At 43.7% G+C, this 18,219-nt stretch overlaps 1 long non-coding RNA gene across 1 annotated transcript in view; it reads right to left on the bottom strand.

Annotated features, from left to right (window-relative positions):
• Positions 1 to 8,657: 8,657 nt before the first annotated feature.
• Positions 8,658 to 18,219, bottom strand: part of LOC125686700 (uncharacterized) — a 67,660-nt gene continuing 58,098 nt past the window's right edge. The window contains exon 7 of the long non-coding RNA XR_007373870.1: positions 8,658 to 13,219. This is a non-coding gene — a long non-coding RNA (uncharacterized LOC125686700). The remainder of the gene's footprint in view (positions 13,220 to 18,219) is intronic.

The following is an 18,219-nucleotide window of genomic DNA, read 5'->3' as shown; positions in this document are numbered from 1 at the left end:
CACAACCTGATTCACACTATCATGTAGATGTTAAGCAATTTTAAAAAACTGTCGGGTAACCTTCTTCTTAAAGTGTACAGAGTGAAGAAGTCAACTGATCTCTTTTTTTGGTAATAGTATGCCATCATTTGATCACCATCGGACCTCACCTGTTCACCACAGGGAGAGTATTCCGGAAGTGCACACTGCATGTGTAAGAACTGCTGTTGAAAGTAACTATCACTCATTCTTGGAGCAGGAAGATGATGCTTTACTCATACAATGGTTTATCTCTTGTGCAGTAATTTCCCCTTCTCTTGTTAGTTTCGGAGGTACAGAATGAAATTAAAAATAATTTAAAAAAAACTAAAAAATGGGAACAGCTCGTGTGGGAAGAGATTGGTCTTAGTCTGCCTGGTTCCCTGTGATCTCAGAGCAGAGATGAAAACACCCAGTGCATCTGCATGTTGTATGCTGCTTTCAGCTTGACAGACCAGACGGATATTATGGCAGCCTTTCTGATATTTAGGATCTTCCTGAAGAAATTATTTGCTGTTAAGCCACATAAGCTTGCATTTCCTGCAAGGAAGTATGATCCATGATTACAAAGGTTTCTGTAAGAAAATAATAATAATAACAACATAGTCTCTTTAGACAATGAGAAACATAAAATTGCTTTGTTTATTCAGTGCTACCGTTCATATACGAGTACTCTACAATAAGAAGTTCAATATACTGCTTTTACAGAACCGGAGCCACTATTTTCCCCATAATAAAAGAGGGACTGGATTCTGCTACCAGGTTTTTAACATACAACTAAGAGCAGTTAGTGATGGTGAAATGTATACTATGGTGAGAGATGGTCTTCATTTAATAGCTTGGCAAACACTTCCCACTGCATTCATCACAGCAGGTAGTGGAAGGGAGGAATGGAAACATGCTAGTTTTACAGTCCTGAGGAGCAGTCTGTGATTTATCTCACTTGTAGAGGGAAGTTGTGCATTCCTTATCTGTATGCCTGTCACCTCAGTTGATCAGTGAAAATAATGTTTTGTTTGGGTTTCCACAAAGCAATTAATGGGAAGGCACCTCAGTTCTGAGGCTGTGACAATAATGCTATGTTAAAAGTGTATTTTTAAGTGTGTTAAGTTGCATTTACTGCTGAAGGCCACAAAGATAATCAAATGTTTCACCAATAACAACGTATGCTAGGGCAAATGTCAAACTTATTTGCAAAGTTATCAAATGTAACAATCTCTAAAGATTTAGCAGTGAAATACATTACTTTAAAAATGCATCTACTTAAAACTCTTCCATATTAAAATGTCCAGAGGAGGGCCACTAAGATGATCAGAGGGCTGGAGCACCTCTTCTACGAAGAAAGGTTAAGGAAACTGGAATTGTTTAGCTTGGAGAAGGGAAGGCTCCAGGGAGACTTCATTGCACCTTCCAGTACTTGAAAGGAGCTTATAAACAGGAAGGGGAATGGATGTTTACGAGGGTGGACAGTGATAGGACAAGGAGGAACGGTTTAAAACTAAGACAGAGGAGGTTTAGGTTAGATATTAGGAGGAAGTTTTTCACCCAGGGGTGGTGACACACTGGAACAGGTTGCCCTGTTAGGAGGAAGTTGTGGATGCCCCATCCCTGGAGGCATTCAAGGCAGGCTGGATGTGGCTCTGGGCAGCCTGGTCTGGTTGGCGACCCTGCACATAGCAGGGGGGTTGAAACTAGATGAGCATTGTGGTCCTTTTCAACTCAGGGCATTCTGTGACCTTTATGACTCTGTGACCTCAAGACAACTGGCCCCTGCAGAGCATATCTACCAGAGTACAAGTCTTCCTAGACTATGTCAGTTCTGCAGACCTCTACAGAAGTCACCTCATAGAGTTTGATGGCAGAAGTGTAGCCTCCACAGTAAGAGTTAAAACAGATGAATTCCCAAATTGTTGGTTCTGGTAGTAGAAAGACGTGGCATGAATCAGTTTACAACCTGGAAATCTCGTCACTGAAAGGAAACTAGCTCTTGATGGACACTCCTTAACTATCAGATCTGAAAAGTACAAAAAGCCACTTGGCTTTACCTTGCTTTGGCCCTTGCTCATTGCAATTCTTATATACACAGGGTAGCCAACAATGGTTTTCATGTGTAGGAAACCTTAACAAATATCCCAGCAGTTTCCTGCAGCAGTCAGGAGTCTGAGTCTGCTATACTGTAGTTTGTCATGACAAGGTTCCTCAGGACTCCCACGACAGGTTCAGACCTACATGAACAACCTAAGCTGTCACACCCCACAAACAAGGGTAAGCAGCTCTTCAGCTCTGTTTTGAGCACAGACTGTGCACAAGGAAACTTTGTCCCAGAAGCTGGAAGTGCTGCTGGGAAGGAGTGGCAAGCAAAGCCTTAGGCTGGCATCTCCCCACTTTCCTTTATACCACATAGACCCTTACCATGCAAGGGCACCAGAAGTTACAGCATAGTTTAAGAGACGAGAATGGGAACACTCTAGTTCATCACAGCTTCACAAAAGCTTGCTGAGTAGTATTTCTGGTTCTACAAGAGAGAAGGACATCTTATCTCCTTCTGCCATTTCCAATATGCAGTTACTTGCTTGTTTCCAATGGTGGTGTGTGTTGAGCTTTTCATCAAGTCTTCACCTGATACTCCATGTGTCACCAGACAGTAAGGGTGGCAGTAAAGTCTGGCCTGTGAGTGTACGAGCAGCTCCTGGTGTTCCCCATCTGTGGCAGAACAGATCTCATTCTCTACAGAAGCCATTTCCAGCTATCTCAAACCAGCAAAACCCTTCATGAAAGCAGCATCAAAACGTGCATCTCAGGTGGGCTTACTAGAGGTGAGACGCTGTTCCTCAAAGCTGGCAGCACCAGCTGGCAGGGACATGGGGTCAGCGTGGCTGGGAAAGGCACAGAGTTAACTGTTCACCGGAGTTAGGGCACAAGGCTTTGTGTGCATACGCTGAAATCCAGGCAGCTACTGAAAGCTCTGTTGCATGCCAGACTGGCAGGGCTTCACTGTGTGCGTAAAATTCAGTTTCTGCTGGGCCAAATTAAGTTCTTAGCCATAAAGCACTTTAAATCAGCACAAATCTCTCTATTGCTCCTAATACCTCCTGCCACATTATTCTGAGCTGACACATTCCCCCCTCAGAAACATCTAATATAAGTTACTCCTCATGGAAGAGAAAGAAGCAATACTCCCTCTGTCCCCAGCAGATCATCCAGGGATGACAGGAATGAACCTGTGCCTGTAATATTACCACTGCCTCCCTGAGACAGCTCAGAAAAATCCAATCCCACTCTCCTTGAAGCACAAAAAGAGAGGAGAAAAAAAATCTCAGCTGCTTGCTGCCCATCTGGTGTTAGAGGAACATTTGACTTCTCCCCTCCCAGAGCACTATTTCAAGGGCTATTTGAAAAGAAAGCTCCATGGTTATAAATCTCCCTGGAACTACTTGCACGCACGGCCTTCACGTTAATGTACCATGACAAACTTTTCCCTTTCCTTTAAGCAAACTAAGGGTGAAGGTGTACAAACTGAAGTTTCTGAGGTCACTGGCTCACAGAGCTGGGGGTATGACATATGCTTTACGTTGCTTTAAGCTTCACATTCTAAAGGCTGTGCAGACATTCACGCTGGGCTCACACTCGCTCCTCCCCAAGTTCTCTCAAGCTCTTTTTGGTAAGATGCTTGATAATAATACAAATCAAGGGCAGCATTAGAGTAGTATCGTAAGTATTTTGATGAATGTGAAAGCAACATAAACAAGAATAGCATCAGGCTTCATAACCTGAAAATAAAACACTTTTGGCAGAAACAGATGTTTTTTTCTGGGTTTCCCTATCCTCCTAAAAGAACACAAATTATTCAGACATGTTTTCACTTAAAATTCTATTCAAAGAGGCCTCATGAAACACAGACTGACATCATGGTTCTGCAGGAAATCATTTTAAGCATCATGTCTCCAATTGCCTTCTCCAGCCTTCTCAGCCCCTTGCCTTCCTCACACCCCAGACCCCACTTCATTCATGCGTGGTTTTCAGAGAAGCAGTAATTTGTGCTTCCTAATGCTGGGAATGCTACATTTGTTCTCCAAATCAAGATTTTTTTTCCCTTCAAAGAGGCATTTAAACTCTCTCAAAGTCAAGGATTAAGAACAGGAAGAATATTAAAGAGTTTCATGCATATGGGAGTATGCACTGGGGTGTTCCAGAGGTGGGGAGCTAAAAGTCATAGTATTTCTGAGGTAAAGCAGTCTTAGATATTAAAATCCCAGAAGTTCTCTGAAAGATTTGGCAGCATGGGGGACCAGGACAGTAGTGCCTTTCTCCCATTAAACAGCCATTCACATCACATAGCAGCAAAGGAGATCCAAAGGCAGTTTTCTGTCAGACACTTTTGGCTCCTTCTGGGAACAGCAGTTTTTCAGGCTGAGAATTTGAGGTAAGAAATTTCAAAAAGGTTCTTCTCCCATCTATACATAAAAAAATCACTAGACTTACAAACCAGACACAGGAGACCGAATACTTTTCATTGCTGTTGAACGTGTGATGTTTTTCTCCAAGAAGGTAAGAAAGAAAAACAACACTAGGAGTAAAGAGAATTCAAGGTAGATTTTCTTTCTGTTTTTCCCATCACATGGGAGACCTAACTCAAACACATCTAAGGGTGGGAAGGACTGACAAAAAATACAAAGACTATCAAAGCCCACAAAACGGAGAGGAGACAGATGAGAAGAGTGGAAGGTCTGTCTTCATCCAAAGGTCCACTGATGAGGAAATACAACTCCTATTTCCTCTGACAACAAGTCGTTGAATATACAGAGGAGCCCAGCTCACAACATAGTATGTGATGCCATCTACCTGGACTTGTGCAAGGCCTTTTACATGGTTGCACATCACACCCTTATATCTAAATTAGAGGGATGGATTTGAAAACTGGACAATTAGATAATTGATTGGAAAGTCACAGCTGGAGGGTTGGGGTCAACAGGTCTGGTCAACTGGGGGCTGGTGCTGAGTGATGGGCCCACTCTGGAACAGGTGCTCTCCAGCATTCTTGTCAATGACATACACAGTGGGATTGAGTGTGCCTTCAGCAAATTTGCTGATGACACCAGGCTGAGTGGTACAGTTGCTGTCTAGAGAATAGACAAACATAATCATAACCCTTCTGTTGGAATCCCTCTTATGTCATCCAGTGGGACCTCAAAAAATTTGAGAAGTGGGCCCATGTGAACATGGTAAGATTGAACAAGGCCAAGCGCAAGCTGCTGCACTTGGGCTGGGGCAATCTCAGATATGTGTACAGGCTGGGAGAAGAACTTCTTGAGAGCAGCCCTGCGGAGAAGGACTTGGAGGTTCAGGTAGATGAAAAGCTGGCTGTGAGTCAACAGTGTGCATTTGCAGCCCACAGGGCCAGCAGTATCCTGGGCTGCATCAACAGCGGGGCGGCAGCAGGGAGGAAGATGTCCCTCTCTACTCTGCCCTCGTGTGGCCCCTTCTGCAGCACTGCATCCACGTCTGGCGCCTCCAGCACAAGGATGTGGAGCTGTTAGAGCTGGACCAGAGGAGAGCCAGGAAGATGACGACAGGGCTGAAGCATCTCCACTGTGAAAAAAGGCTGAGGGAGATGGAGCTGCTCAGCCTGAAGAAGTCTCCAGGGAGACCTCATTGACGCTTTCCAGTACCTAAAAGGGGCTTACAAAGAGGAGGGAGATCAGCTTTTTACGTGGTCTGGTACTGACAAGAGGGAATGGTTTTAAACTGGAAGAGATTTAGGTTAAATGTCAGGAGGAATTTTTTTTACCCAGAGGTGGTGAGGCCCTGGCACAGCTGCCCAGAGAAGCTGTGGTTCTCCATCCCTGCACGTGCTCAAGGCCAGGTTGTATGGGGCCCTGCGCAGCTGAGCTGGTGGGAGCAGCCCTGCCTGTGGCAAGGGGTTGGAACTGGGTGGGATTTGAGGTCTCTTCAAACTCAAGCCATTCTGAGATCATGGGAAAAATTGCTCTTAAGGCCTTCGTGTTAACAGGTCTGCATTTCATTCAAGTAGCTTAGTATTTGGAGTGTCCCTCCAACCTTCTCTGCCATAATCACCCTTCAGCCAGCATCCAAAGTGCATGTTTGGTTCTGAAAGTGTCCCAGATCTGTCCTGCAAAGTATACTTAAGAATTTAAATGGCCCTGATGATCTCATCTGTCCAAACCAAACTGAGCAGAACAGGACTCATCTAAAAAAATTCTGGATTTTTGAAATATTACAAAGTTGTTTTTTTTCTTGTTATACAAAAGCTGCTAGCAATTCATGCAGGCATGGAGTAGGATTCCAAACATTACAAAGAGAGGATTTACAGTTCAAAATGTGTGTTTCCAAGGCATTCATTTTAATTCTCACACAGATTGCAGAGATGAAACTCCCACTAAATTAAATGGAGGCATAATTAGTCCAGACACATTGGCTTGTTAAAGCATCTATAAACTGTGTATAGGTGCTTCAGCAAAGCCTGACTGAATGTTTGTTTATGTGTTTTATGTATATGAATACAGAAGAGAAATTGCTGCTGAGTAGGACACAGTGGCCTGCTGAGCATACCAAATCAAACTGATTCATAACCAAAACTATGGCAACACCAGTACCATGATGTTTGGATATTTGAGGATGGTCTCCAAAAAGTCTCTCCTGAGGCTCCAGAGCTCTCTGCTCTTCAGATGCTTTAGGTTCCAAGGCAGATTTTGGTGACAAGAGTATACCATGTTTTATGAGTGTTCTGTCCAGTTTTTTGAAAAATACATTGGGTAAAAACACAGCAGAGATTCTCTCTATAAGCTGTTTTTCATACTCAATGCTTTCCCCTACTATCCCCTACCTTCTAAACATCCTGCATCTGTCTGTCACAGCTGCAGGGCATTTAATATCCATTTTGCTGCAGCAGGATGAATACTTCCAGGTCCAAAATATTCCAAGTCTGAAAACTGAATCATTTCTTACTGCCCCTTCCTGCTGTAAGACTGCTTTACTGTTCCCTGGTCCTATCTATGGATCAAAAAGTAAAAACACCATTTCCCAGTAGATGGCACCACCCGTTTTATTGAGTTTTTAATTATGATTATCTTTATTTCTTGTGGTTAATGCAACAGAAACTAGTAGCCAACTGAGCTGCAGGACAAAAGGTTAGCAGCCCTAGAAGACTCCAGCTCTGGCCTTACTGGAACCAGACACAAGAGCTCAGCAAGTATCAACACAGAAATACCATGCCTTCTGAAGAGTGAAGACATACTAGCATTTAAAGCAGTATAGCCATGGATAAGATAACAGCAAGTAAGGCCAACCTTCCTTCTTGTACCATAGGGATGGCTGCACAGGAAGGTCTTGTCCCATGCTCCTCAGACCCACTCCTTGTAGGTTCTCTGATGAAGGGCAACATGTGCCCTTTCTCAGTGGCATAGCCATTACATCTGGGATGATGATGAGAGCATGGCCTGGGCAATGCGAGGCAACATGCTCCATAGCAAAGGTTCACAGAATCACAGAATCACAGAATGGCCAGGGTTGGAAGGGACCTCAAGGATCATGAATCTCCAAGCCCCCTGCCACATGCAGGGCCACCAACCTCCCCATTTAATACCAGACCAGGCTGCCCAGGGCCCCATCCAACCTGGCCTTGAACACCTCTAGGGACGGGGCATCCACAACCTCTCTGGGCAGCCTGTTCCAGCACCTCACCACTCTCCCTGTAAAGAATTTCCCCCTGACATCCAGCTTAAACCCTCCGTCCCTCAACTTAAAACCATTTCCCCTTGTCCTGCTGTTATCTACCGATTCAAGGAGTTGATTCCCCTCCTCTTTGTATGCTCCTTTTAGGTATTGAAAGGCTGCAATGAGGTCACCCCACAGCCTTCTTTTCTCCAGGTTAAACAAGCCCAGCTCCCTCAACCTGTCTTTATAGGGGAGGTGCTCCAGTCCCCTGATCATCTTCATGGCCCTCTTCTAGACCTTCTCCAACAGCTCCCTGTCTTTCTTGTACTGCTGGCTCCAGACCTCAGACCTCCTCTTGTATTGGTATTCCAGATGGGGCCTCACAAGAGCAGAGTAGAGGGGGACAATCACCTCCCTGTCCCTGCTGGCCACCCCTCTCCTGATGGATCCAGGATACCATTTGCCTTCTGAGCTGTGCGGGCACGCTGCTGGCTCATGTTAAGCTTTTCATCTATCAAGACCCCCTGGTCCTTCTCTGCAGGGCTGCTCTTAAGTACTGCTCCTTCCAGGCTGTATGGATGCCTGGGACTCCTCTGGCCCGAGTGCAAAACTCTGCACTTTGCCGTGTTGAACCTCATCAGGTTCACCTAGGCCCCTTTCCAGCCTGTCGAGGTCCCTCTGAATGGCATCCCTTCCTTCCACCATGTCAACCGCACCACTCAGCTTGGTGTGGTCAGCAAACTTGCTGAGGGTGCACTAGATTCCCACATCGATGTCATTGACATGCCAGGACTAAGAGTATCCAGCTTTGCTGGGGAGCTGTTGAATAAACAGACGCACAGACATATGTAGAAGCCGTAATAGTTATTTTCCATAAGGATTTAAGACTTCAGTTGTTGCTGTATTGTTTAGTCAGCGCAGAAGGACAAGCCACACGTTCAATATGAATGTCTTGCTATCATCATCTTTATTCCACAATCCTTAACATATTTATACACATGATTACCACCTACTTGTATGACTTTGCATTTTATACAAGACAGATTTATTGTTTTTCCTAACATTTGCTAATAATAAACAAAGCAGTTTTAGTCTTGCTTAATGAGCATCTGGTACATCCTGGTTTCCCTTATCAAGTGTCCTTCCTTGTATGTCCTTTACCATTTTCCTAATTACGGATGCAGCACAATATCATGATTGCCAAAGCACAAAAGTTATACTCTTAAACGATTACACATTTTTAAGCTTTATACATAGAGCAAGGTCATGGTTGGCTCATACCACACTTTTCCATTAAACTTTTCCTTCATTTTAGTGCACTAAATCCCACATTCAGTATAGACCTTGAAACAATTTGTTCAGGAGATTTACAGATATCTTAAACACACAGCAGGCTGAGGAAGATTTTTTTTTTCCCCTCAAAGTGAATAAATACTTTTCTGCTAATTAATTGCAGAGGAAAAAGGAACAAGCACTAGTGTTTAAGGAGAGAAAAGACAGACTAAAGGCAGCAGGAGGGCAGGTATTGTTGAGATGTGGTGTCCTGGTTGATTTGGGCACCATTTCCAGCTACACACAAGTTCTTTGTGACCGTTGGCACTGCACAGTCTTTCTGAAGCTTACTCCAGTGCCATTTTACACCACAGAGGTCAGAGATGGGCATGCATGACGCATCACAGCCTGTGCATGTGTTGATGTGCACATTTTGTGTTCAGTGCTTCCCAAATAGTTACAGTAGTCCAGATTCAGCTCTTTCAAAGCAAACCTGGAATTAGTAATAGTTGTAACCTATATTCTTGACAGTAGTAATTGAAAAAAGCATACATTGGCTATTCTCATGACGGAAAACCTACTTCGGACCCTCTATTCCCACACTGAAAAATGCCCACTAGGAATATTTTTTAGAATTTATCAGGCCTAACTTCATCTGAAAGTTTGATCTCTTCCTGATATCCTCTTTCCAATACAGTTTTGTTTCTAATGAACAATTCCTAACTAATTAGAAATAAAAGTCCAACTCTTAAATGTGAGTTATTACATTTATGTAAATGCTTAAATGCTCATGTTTTATGCATGAAGCATTCTATCAATCACTCACTTTCACCAACCAGGAAGGGAGAGAGTTAACAGCCTTTTCTCTAATGGGATGCACTCATGATGGTGTGCAGGACTGTTGGTATCTCTGTAAATATAGAGGAATGTCTTATCAAGCCCAGCTCTTGTCTGATTTTCGGTCTGGCACTGGGAAACTTCAAAGCCCTGTCTAAGGAAGCTTTAGTGGTAGGCCATGATTGGCACGTAGCATGGAATTGTTCCTTTTCCCAGCTGTGACAGTCACCAGGCCCCAACAGCATGGTCAGGACTTGCCAAAACAACGCTAGGCAGCAGTGGCAGTTTGCTTGTTGCATTTCCTTTGCCTGTTAAACTCTTAGAGAAAATTCATCCAGCAATAGCATTTTCTTTTGACTCTGGATTACAGTTGATTTTAAAGAGCTATCTAATCTCATTTTAAAGCCTTTGACTGCTGTAAATCCCAAACCTGCTCTGCTGCACTGCTCAATTACCCTCACAGCTGGGTGCCTGCCGAGACTAGCATGTGCCCCTGGGAGCTGAAGGAAGACTCCTGGCTGGAGGTAGACTGCTGGTGGAAAATCTCATTTCCAGGGGAGGAGTCTATACCTTATTTTGGAAAAATAGGCTTCAGCTGCATCATTTTTGCCAATATCTTTGAATCAATTACCAGGTTCCCGTTTTGCTTCTGATGATGGAAGAGCTGTTTGCATTTACAACCTGCATTTTGTTTTACTGAATTTTTGCAAGATGTCTCAATTTTTTTCAAGTCATTTCAACTTACCACATAGTTAATTGTCTGATTTCACTGTTTGCATGATGGCATCTGAACATTTGCCAGAGCTGAGACTGCAGTTTGTGCAGAGTTCATTTCCCAGATGGTCACACTGCACTGTTTTTCCACTGTCATCTCCCAGTCCACAAACTGTTCTTTTCAGTCATTTTCCACCTTGGCTTGGATTGGAAAGTAAGATCCAGTTAAATCGTGGTACCATTTCCATCTGTCTGTGACAGCTCCTGCAGACATTCATACCTGTTTTTATAGGTCCCTCCTTCAACTAGTGAGGCAGACTCCATCATGCAGGTTTCACCCTTCCTCCCAGTGAAAGCCCACTAACCAGCCCAGGGCTAAAACTGTCATTAAGTTGGCCACTGGTGTACCCAATCCCAGCCCATTGCTAAAGGGGTATTATGACATCTAACAGACCCCAGTCCTGCTTGTTCTTAGGACACATCCTGTGCTATATTCCTTAAACATGTCAGCAAGCAGAATTACTCTTACTGCTGAGCTCTGACGGGAAGGGATGAGAGGCAACTGGGCAGGGTTGGCTGATGCCAGTAAGAACACCTGGATAAAAGCTAAGATGCTGCCATCGTCTCCTCCCTTCTATGTATGTATATCCTCTCTGCAACAGCAAGAAGCACCAGTTTTCCCAGAACTGTGTATCTCAAAAGGCAGACATAAACCCCTTCTCCAATATGGGAGGCCTGTGGTGGCCTGTCATTTCCATCTTAGCATTACAGTTACTTTGTCTCACAGCAACAAATCTTTCTGTACATACACTAATAAGGCTGCCTTTCAGGGTGCTCTGTTCTTTTGTCTGGAGACTTGCATTGCAATACATACCCGAACATTTCCTGATTAATGAACAACTTTGTTATAACTGATGAAGTTAATAACTGGTCATTTTCTTCATGCTTGTTTCAATGGGCAGTCTGATTTTTTTGCTCTTCAGCTTAGCCCTTGTTTTGTTCAGGATATATCCCTGCTCATCCTGAGGATGGGTTCTTTCCTCGTGCCATCCACAGCTTCTAACAGGACACTTTGTGCTTTTTGCTTTCTTTTCTGCGTCCTTTTTCATTTTTTACTCTTTTTGCCTAGATCTTCACGACAATCTTCTCACATATTGTTTGTTTTTACTTCCATATCACACCTTTACCTCTGACTGCAAAGTACTCTCAAGCTTGCATCCAGTACCCTTTCTGAAACAGTAATCAAATTCTTGGTCAGCTCCATTAGAACCAGACAAATCTATGCTTTCTCTGTAATTCCAGCAGCAATGAGTGCCTAAGCTTTCCATGATTAGCAAGGAAGATTAGAAAGTTCAGAATAGCCAGTTATCCCTGCAGAACAGCCACACTGTTACGCGGTGTTACTGCTATGTGAGAAACACGCTCAAGATCAAAAATTTCTCATCACAGATCAGGCAAAGATCTCTGTGAAGAGCAGTTTATTCATTATTGCAATGATGGGCGCACAACCCACTACTGACAAGGGAGAAATTGCATAACCAGTCAGTGAAATCCATTCTATTATGTAGCCTGGGTGTGATGCAGGTAAAGTCACTCACTAGTTGAGTTCACAATCTTCTGATGCTGTAGCTATGTTATGCTTCCATACAATGTCTGCTACCAACCCGTTGTCTTTGGGTACGTTCTGCACTTCTTATAATGATGAGGACAATATTTTCAACAACCTGCACACCAGTTCTGTTCTGTGCTTGCCCTACTGCACACAATTGCCTTACCTAGTGCCTGTGCCAATTTTACCTAGGTCAGAACGCCCCAGTCTCAACTTTACTCTATTCAGCAACTTCCTTTGTGACAGGCAGCTTATCCTATGCTACATACAGAAATACTGGAAATTTCCACTGCAAAAACACAATCCACCTCTCACAATTCCCCCTCTTTTTCTTTTACCCTTTTTTGTTTTTGAACTAGACTATGAAATATTTTTAATATAAGAAAAGTACCTTACTAACCTGGCGTGATGATTGATAATAATAATTTATCAAAACTAATCATCTTGCTGTTCTCCATACTCTAATATATGTATTGATTGTTAAGAATAACAATTTCTTCACCCTTGTATGGTTCAGCCCAGTATGAACAGGTGGTAAATCTTAGAGCATAATCAGCATTACAGGTTCTAAGCTACTAAGGGATGTGGGGAAGATGGGGAAGTCAGTGATAGTAGAGAAAGAAATTTTAGCAAACAGTTTACAGAGCAGGGATAGTCACCACCAGGGAACCTGGCAATGCCTCACTGGTCCATAGGGAGGCGGCAGGTTGGTCAGTGACATCTCACTGGCTTACATGGCTGCTTTTTGGCAAATGGGATTCCCTATTCTTCCTCAGAACTATTCGGGCCTGACTACCCCAATTATCAGGGGCATCGTGTCCTGTCCACCACAGTGATGGTAGCTGTCGGGGTACCCACATTTTTGTTCATCAGGAGGAACAGCACATCTGTCCTCTTACCACTTTGCTCATGGTAGTCAGCCATTAACTTCAAAAACTTGTTGGGCAGGTCATGGCTTGGATGGGTGCTGCTGAACAGGCTTTGAGCCAAGCATTCTCCAGCTTCTCATGTCTCAGATGGCTGCCTCTGAACAAACTTTGAGCCAAGCATTATTCTCGCTTCTCACACCATCCAACGGAGCAAAGCTTGCTATCACTGTCCCATGGTGGTTTCAAGAAAAAAAGATTAAGAGGAATGAGGGGAGAAGGGAAAGATACATGTTAAAATCACACAAAAGCAAAGGAGCAAAATGTGAATGCTGCCAATGCGCACAACAGAACTTACCTTACCCATGGATCACCAGGAGGCTAGAAAAAGTTAGGAAAAGTAATCTAATACCTAGGCCAACTTTCAGATTCCTTGCGTATTTCGAGCTGGGCCAGTCGTCTCAGCATGTGCCAGACTTTCACATAAATATGATTACAAGCAATAAACACAGAATCACAGAATGGCCAGGGTTGGAAGGGTTGGGACCTCAAGAATCATGAATCTCCAACCCCCTGCCACATGCAGGGCCACCAACCTCCACATTTAATGCTAAACCAGGCTACCCAGGGCACCATCCAACCTGGCCTTGAACACCTCCATAGACAGGGCATCCACAACCTCTCTGGGCAGCCTGTTCCAGCACCTCACCACTCTCACAGTAAAGAACTTCCCCCTGACATCCAACCTAAATCTTCACTCCTTCAACTTAAAACCATTTCCCCTTGTCCTGCAGTTACCAACCCTTTCAAAGAATTGATTCCCCTCCTCTTTGTATGCTCCCTTTAGGTACTGAAAGGCTGCAATGAGGTCACCCCACAGTGCTCTTTTCTCCACGCTGAACAAGCCCAGCTCCCTCAGCCTGTCTTCATAGGGAGGTGCTCCAGTCCCCTGATCATCTTGGTGGCTCTCCTCTGGACCTTCTCCAACAGCTCCCTGTCTTTCTTGTACTGCTGGCTCCACACTTGGACACAGTACTCCAGATGGGGCCTCACAGGAGCAGAGTAGAGGGGGACAATCACCTCCCTGTCCCTGCTGGCCACCCCTCTTCTGATGGATCCAGGATACCATTTGCCTTCTGAGCTGTGCGGGCACGCTGCTGGCTCATGTTAAGCTTTTCATCTGTCAAGACCCCCAGGTCCTTTTCTGCACGGCTGCTCTCAAGGACCGCTCCTTCTAGTCTGTATGGATGCCTGGGACTCCTCTGGCCCAAGTGCAAAACTCTGCACTTTGCCGTGTTGAACCACCCTGGTCCCCACCTGGAGGTTTAGGGATGCAGGGCTCAGGAACATGAGAAGTACTGGAACTCACCCAGGCCGCCAGTGAAGGTCGAGGCAAAGAACTCATTCAGTACCTCAGCCTTCTCTTTGTCTGTTGAAGCCAGTTCTCCTTTTACATTTACCAAAGGCGGTACACTCACTTTGGCCTGTCTCTTCTGGCCAATGTACCTGTCGAATGTCTTCCTATTGTTTTTTACATCCCTTGCCCAAGTTGAGTTCTGCCTGCACCTTGGCTTTCCTGATCCCACAAGAAAGGTGGTACAGAAATGTTGCTACAGATAGTCATGTTGCAATAATTTTTCTACCTAAGCAAGATTAATTCCAATTGAGACAGGTGGCAAATCTTGGATTGATGTATAATTGAACTAATATGATGTAACTGGCACTGAATAATTAAAATCACACCCCATAATGTTAGTGAAGTTACAAACAGACATTTGAACGATTGCTTGTATCTACAGTAATATTACCTACGAGTATAAAATTGTAAGAGGTCCTCATGCACACACATCCTTTTCCAATATAAATGAGCACTATTTCAAGGGTCTTATTGGGATACCTCTAAAAATGGCAAATATTTTGCTCAGTGTCGAGACAAATGTCTTGAGTCTTGATGGTATTACTCTCACAAATAAATCCTCCCTGTTCCCATACAGCACATGAACTAACATCAACAGTTTGTCATTTGTTTCCATTCTGTTGAGCCTGTACTCTGTGTTCCAATAGGTAGGGCAGAACCCCATTGTGATTCAGTCCCAGTGCAATGATTGGGTACACGGTATGTACTGAAGCATTGCACATTGTTAGGACAAAAGCTGTGGCAAAGTTATTAACAGGATGAGTAAAATTAACTAGATGCCACTAAGATTGAAATTCTCTCTCAAATTTGTTTGCACTGTCCCAAATCATCCTTCAAATTTCAGCGGGTAGAGCGTTTCCTTTACCTTCTACAACTAATAGCTTAGGAAGACATGATTTTGAGTTATGGCAAGTGCATCTACAATTAACTGGTGGTCTTTTATGCTAATTCTTTCCCATTGAGATAATACATTAGAAAAGAACTGCCCATTGGTTCCCAGTGCTGACAGGGAAAATTACAGGGGTGCTGCAATGCACATAGATCACTTGTTGCATCCAGCACCCTACTTTTTGTTCTGCATCTCCCCAGAGTTGCGGGAGTCAGCCAGCACTATCTTGGCCCCATTCATTTCCTGAATATATTTCATCACTGTGCTTAACCATGGTAGAAAGGGTTAAGCCTCTGTTAGAATTAGAATTCAGTCCCATACGCCCAGTATGCCCAATATGGGCACTGTGACCAGCCAGTGAATGTGATAGGGTCAGCATAAGTAATTACAAAAATTAATCTGAAGAATATGCCTGTCCGAAACAGTGACATTAATTATCATAATGTCCCTGGGGATCCCAGAGAAAGGAGCAGGGTGAGAAGGGAACATGTGAGGTACAGCAACAGGATCAGCATTTGTTAGCATCTGGAAAACAAAAGAGAGAGAACTTCCCACTTCCAGAGGAACCAAGGTTAGAGAGAGCATAACTGGAAAAGAAAACAACAATAACTTTCCTGGTCCCAAATGTTGGAAGGTGGGTGAAATCCAGATGGTTAATTTGATACATTTTCCCCTGATCATCTTTGAGCCTTTCAGATGTATTTGTTAAGAGGCTCTTAAAGGAACAGGACCAATGTGCAGCAAATCAATCAACATCAGTTGTCCTGGGGAGTAATCATCCCAGTAAGCATTTCTTTGAGTAAGGAACTACGGGGCACAGTGGTTGCCAGTGGTGAAAAGTATTCCAGGTCCCCAATAACCCTCTGATTCCTTTTCAGTTAACAGGATCTGTTCTCCCTGTCAGTGGCACTTTCCATACATACTCTGTCTCTGATTCCCTAGGAGTGTGACCAAAATCTTTCAGAATAGGTGACCTCCTTGATACTAACATCTGAATACCCACCTTCACTCTCTTCATATGCATGCCCAGTTTCTATCAAAGGGCAGAGAAGGGTCACCAGGTTTTCTGATTTGTCTTTTTGGGCTCTCACATCCCCCAGATTTTCTCCTGGATAGAAGTCACTACCTGAGGAACTCCCTCTCATTTCTCTTGACACAATTTTCTCTAAGGACTTGCTGAAGCAGGACATTTGAATGTTCTTTTTCTGACTGTCCCCTAAGATCTTCTACTTGGTCCTGCAGGTGTATAACCAATTCCTGCAAGGACTGAACAATTTGGGTTTCTGCCATGTGCTGTTCAATGCGAATCTCTACAGCAGCAGCAAGAGCAGCTCCTAGAGCTGCACAAATGATTGATTTTCCCTTTCCCTCCCCCATGCAAGTTTACTTGTGGAGAGAATTTATGCAATCCACGACTCCCTCTAAGCTGGACCAATTGTTCTATGCCCACTCCAGCTCCACGGGGGAGGTTTTGGCACTGTGCTTTTCCAAGAGGTTGAAGAGCGGATTCTTTTTTTTGTTTGTTTTTAATGATCATGCCTCAAAGTGCAGCAATCTCTTCAGGAGGGGTGGGAAACACATAAAATCAACAACTCAACAATTTCCTTACACTCCCAAAGGGTACACACATACTCTCTTCTACCAATAAGGCAGTTGCTACTATCACCTGGACACATATGGGCTGACCTCCAGATACAGGGTCTGATAGCTTAGGCAAGTATGCAATAGGTTTTCTTTTATCTTCCTACTCTTGTGTTAGAACTCCTAAAGCAGCTTCTTCAATGACAGTTAAAAAAAGGTGAAATGGTTCCTTTAAGGCAGGCAGTTCTAACCCAGGTGCTGCGATTAAGTCCCATTTCATTTCAGTACTTCTACTAATTATTTTTTCTCTTTTGTCCATTTTAATATGTTGGGTTTTCCCTCTAATAGTTTGAGATATTTGTGTTTTTTTTTGTTTTTGTTTTTGGGTTGTTTTTTTTTTGGTATGTATGCTTCTATGCATAATCTACAGCATGCAATTAGACCTAGAAACTTTCACAACTCCCTCTTTGTCCTGGGCAGAGGAAGCTGCACAATGTCCTGAATTTTTTCAGAATTCTCCATTTCCCTACAGAAATTACATACCCAAAGTATCTGACTTCTCTTTCCACATACTGCAGTTTATTTTTAAACACCCTTAACCTGTGTTCCCCAATAAATTCAGGAATTTACTTGTAGTCTCTTTTAATTTGGATTCCTCTGTTCCACAAATCAGCAAATCACCCACATACTCTAACAGCTTTACCCCCTCTTCATCCTGAAACTTTTCCAAAACTTTCTCCAGCAGTTGTCCAAATAAATTAGGTGATTCCATGAACACTTGTGGTAAAACAGTCCTCCTACTCAGATCAGGAATTGGGTAAATCAAGCCACTCACATAAGGGTTAAATATACTAAATTTAGAAGAACAATAAGGGAAGATCAGTGGGACATGCTGACCTCTTTGCAGTCAGGACCAAAGGAACTGTGCAAACATAAGGGGAGAACAGCCTAAAGCTACTGGTTTTGACCTGTTTGGATGGGGGAGCTATTGTAAGGTAAAAGGTCAGACCGAGGAAGACTTCTGACTTCATCCCCACGACCACCAGAGGGAGACCCTTGCTATGGACTGCGCACGCGTCAGAGTGGGGGGCAGCATGTAAATCAGTTCCCGGAAAGCAATGAATATGTAGATGAATCTTCTGAATATGTATAAGATGTGCTTATAAATCTGTAACACTTATGCTTGCTGGTGTGCAAGTTAGGAGGAATGATCCCCCTTGCACCCAGTGTCTGCGCAGCACTGATTACAACATACCTGCTTTATAACTACTGTGTGGTTATAGGGTTTGATTCCGCAAGTCAATTTTGGCACCCCAGATGGGACAACCTCTGCTCGGCTGCA

This window comes from Lagopus muta, chromosome Z (genome assembly GCF_023343835.1).
Source record: "Lagopus muta isolate bLagMut1 chromosome Z, bLagMut1 primary, whole genome shotgun sequence".
Taxonomy (NCBI): domain Eukaryota; kingdom Metazoa; phylum Chordata; class Aves; order Galliformes; family Phasianidae; genus Lagopus; species Lagopus muta.
Note: the sequence above shows the minus strand (reverse complement) of the source record. Positions and strands in the feature narration are given on the sequence as shown.